At 41.3% G+C, this 3824-nt stretch overlaps 1 non-coding gene across 1 annotated transcript; it reads right to left on the bottom strand.

Moving 5' to 3' along the window:
- Positions 1-309: 309 nt before the first annotated feature.
- Positions 310-416, bottom strand: LOC145071661 (small nucleolar RNA R71). The gene has a single exon (XR_013690668.1). It is a non-coding gene; the product is annotated as a small nucleolar RNA R71 (small nucleolar RNA).
- Positions 417-3824: the final 3408 nt, after the last annotated feature.

The raw sequence follows: 3824 nt of genomic DNA on the forward strand, positions 1-3824 counted from the left end.
TTGTGCAACCCGCAATTCCCGCAACTGCCTGAGCTTAAGGGTCACATACTTGCTCAACTCAAAGAAATCCCCTTCTACGGAAATGACCATGAAGATGCTTATAAACACTTGGATGAAGTTAATGATGCAGCTGATTATTTCAATGTTACAAATGTGCCTCGCGAGACTCAGCTACTTCGCATGCTTCCGGTTACATTGAAGGGTGCTGCAAAAGATTGGCTCAAGTCACTTCCCCCCGGACCCATCACTACATGGGCCAAGATGAAAGAAGAGTTTATTGATCAATTTTGCCCACCTTCCAAAATAGATAACTTAAAGAAAGCCATAGCCAACTTTGAGCAACAAGCTGGAGAATCACTTTATGAAGCTTGGGAGAGGTACAAAAGTCTATTAAGAAATTGCCCACATCATGATCTCAATAGTCAACAAGAAGTCTCCATTTTCTATGATGGAGTGAATGTTACAACAAGGCAATTACTTGACACACAAGGCCCACTCACGAAGAAAGCACCCCCGGTGATAAAGCAACTAATTGAGGAATTCTCTAAGCATTCTAGGGAATACCACAACCCAAGGAATGATGTGACGAGGGGGGCAGCTTATGCAGCGTCAAAAGATTTGCCAGTAGTCATGGCTATGTTGAAAACCATGGATAGGAGGATGGATAAAATAGATCAAACAATACATGCTATTCAGGTGGGTTGTGAGAATTGCAATGGACCTCATCTTACTAGAGACTGTGACTTAGACGAGAATGGGAACAAGAAGACGCAAGTATGCTACTCCAGTGGTGACAAATATGATAATGACTGGTGAAAACCAAAGAAGGAGTGACTCCCTTATGAAGAGTACAAGAAAGCTAAGGAGGAGAAGTATAAACAAAAAGGAAGAGGGTTTTACCAAAAGGAGAAGCCGGTGCAAGAAAGAAAACCAAGTTTGGAGGATATACTTACTAAATTTGTAGCTGCTTCAGAAAAGCGACACAATGATCATGATGCTGCAATACAAGAGACAAGAACAATACTTAGAAATCAGCAAGCATCTATCCACAACTTTGAGACACAACTGGGGCAACTTGCCCAACAAATAAATCAAAGGTCACCGGGAGAACTTCCTAGTAAAACTGAAAACAACCCACGAGGCGCACATATAAATATTGTGACAACTAGAAGTGGGCAGATAATTACCCCTCTGGCACCTATTTAGAATGAAGAGCCCAAGCAGTCACAAAAGGAGGATGCAGAAAAACCGAGCCAAAGTCAAAATATGCTAGACACAGACCCTACTCGCCGAGTCCAGAATATGGACTCGACGAGTCCATTGCCTAATCAGAAAAGTCAGATTCTTGCAAAGCCATTTCAGCCTCCATTGCCATATCCAGCCCGAGCTAAGCAAGAAAAGAAGGAGGAAGACTACCAGAAGTTTCTTGATCACATAAAAGCTCTTCAAATCAATATACCATTCATCGAAGCAGTTGCACAAATGCCAAAATATGACAAATTCCTCAAGGAGCTGCTAACCAATAGAAGGAAGATGGAAGAAGTGAGTGAAGTGGTTCTCAATGAGAATTGCTCGGCTGCCATGTTGAACAAGATACCGAAGAAGAAGGGTGACCCGGGAAGCTTAACATTGCCTTGTCAATTTGGGAATTTGGCCACCATTCATGCTTTGGCCGATTCAGGAGTAAGTGTAAACCTCATGCCATATTCATTTTTCAAGAAACTAGATCTCCCGGAACCGAGGCCAATCTGAATGGCAATCCACTTAGCAAACAAAACTGTTACATTCCCACGAGGAATCTGTGAAGATCTCTTGGTAAAGGTGGATAAGTTCGTGTTCCCTGAGGATTTTATAATCTTGGACATGGAAGCGGATCCTCAAGTCCCGATCATCCTTGGAAGACCTTTCGTTAACACAGCAAGCGCTATAGTTGACATGCGAGATTCAAAACTTACTCTACGGGTGGGGGATGATTCAGTCACGTTCGGGGTTGATCAAGCCATGAAGCATGCAAGGAATAATGATGACACGACATTTTCAATTGATATGTTGGATGAATTGATGGAGGAATGGGATAATGAAGACTCAAACAAATCCACCATCATTTTTTATGAAGAACTTGATGCTGAAAAAGACCTACTGGAAATAGAGAGACTGCTGGAAGAAGCTGATTATGATGAGTTAATGAAGACCATGGAGCAACCTACTCGCCGAGTAGGCTCGATCTACTCGCCGAGTCCATTTGAAGAATCCCGAGAAATCGAGAATTTGGCACAGGACTCAACAAGTTCCTTACCTGTACTCGACGTGTTCAGCATGCAGAACGCAAAATCTGAGCTCAAGGCACTACCAGATCACTTGGAGTATGCATTCCTCGAAGATGGTCAACAAAAACCTGTTATAATAGCTTCTGACCTCTCCAAATCTGAAAAAGAAGAATTAGTTCAAGTCTTGAAGAAGAGGAAGAGTGCCATTGCATGGAGTATCACCGATATCAAGGGAATAAGCCCCTCTTATTACTCTCACAAGATCAACCTGGAAGAAGCAGCAAAGCCGGTAGTGCAACACCAAAGAAGATTGAACCCAAACATGCAAGAAGTGGTCAGGAAGGAAGTAGTCAAGCTTTTAGATGCAGGGATCATTTATTCTATTTCCAATAGTCCATGAGTTAGTCATGTGCAAGTGGTGCCCAAGAAAGGAGGGATGATGGTCATAACAAACGAGAAGAACGAGCTTATTCTGACCCGAATGGTAACCGGTTGGCAAGTGTGAATCGATTATCGTAAGCTAAACGACGCCACTTGTAAAGACCATTTTCCTTTACCTTTTATTGATCAAATGCTTGAAAGATTGTCCGACCATAGTTACTATTGTTTCTTAAATGGATTTTCGGGTTACTTCCAAATACTCATAGACCCAATGGACCAAGAAAATACCACTTTCACTTGCCCGAGTGGGACTTTCGCCTATCGCCGCATGCCCTTTGGGTTATGCAATGCACCTGCGACATTTCAAAGGTGCATGACGGCCATATTCCACGACATGGTGGAAAAATTCATGGAAGTATTTATGGAAGACTTTTCTGTTTTTGGATCTTCCTTCCATGATTGTCTTGCTAACCTTGATTTAATGCTTGCAAGGTGTGAAAAAACCGATTTAGTCCTCAATTGGGAAAAATGACACTTTATGGTTAAAGAGGGTATAGTTTTGGGCCACAAGGTATCCAAAGCGAGGATTGAGGTGGATCGGGCAAAAATAGATACAATTGCTAAATTACCTCCACCAACTAATATAAAGGGCATTAGGAGTTTTTTAGGTCACGCAGGTTTTTACCGCCGTTTCATAAAAGATTTTTCTAAAATAACTAGACCTCTAACACAATTACTTTTAAAAGATGTACCCTTTAATTTCACTAAAGAGTGTCTAGAGGCTTTTGAATTTTTGAAAGAAAAATTAACTAATGCCCCGATCATCATTGTCCCGAATTGGAACTTACCTTTTGAAATAATGTGTGATGTAAGTGACTTTGCATTAGGAGCTGTCCTTGGTCAAAGGGTTGATAAGCACTTTCGACCCATTTATTATGCAAGTAAGACTCTGAATCCGGCCCAAGAAAATTACACCACAACTGAAAAAGAATTACTAGTCGTGGTGTATGCTTTTGACAAATTCCGCCCTTATCTTATTTTATCTAAAACCAATATTTTTACTGACCATTCTACTATTAAGTACTTGTTTTCCAAGCAGGATGCAAAGCCAACATTGATACGGTGGGTTCTCCTTTTACAAGAATTTGACATTGAAATACGCGATAAAAAGGGAAT

This window comes from Lactuca serriola, chromosome 8 (assembly GCF_051521515.1).
Source record: "Lactuca serriola cultivar US96UC23 chromosome 8, Lser_US96UC23_V15, whole genome shotgun sequence".
Taxonomy (NCBI): domain Eukaryota; kingdom Viridiplantae; phylum Streptophyta; class Magnoliopsida; order Asterales; family Asteraceae; genus Lactuca; species Lactuca serriola.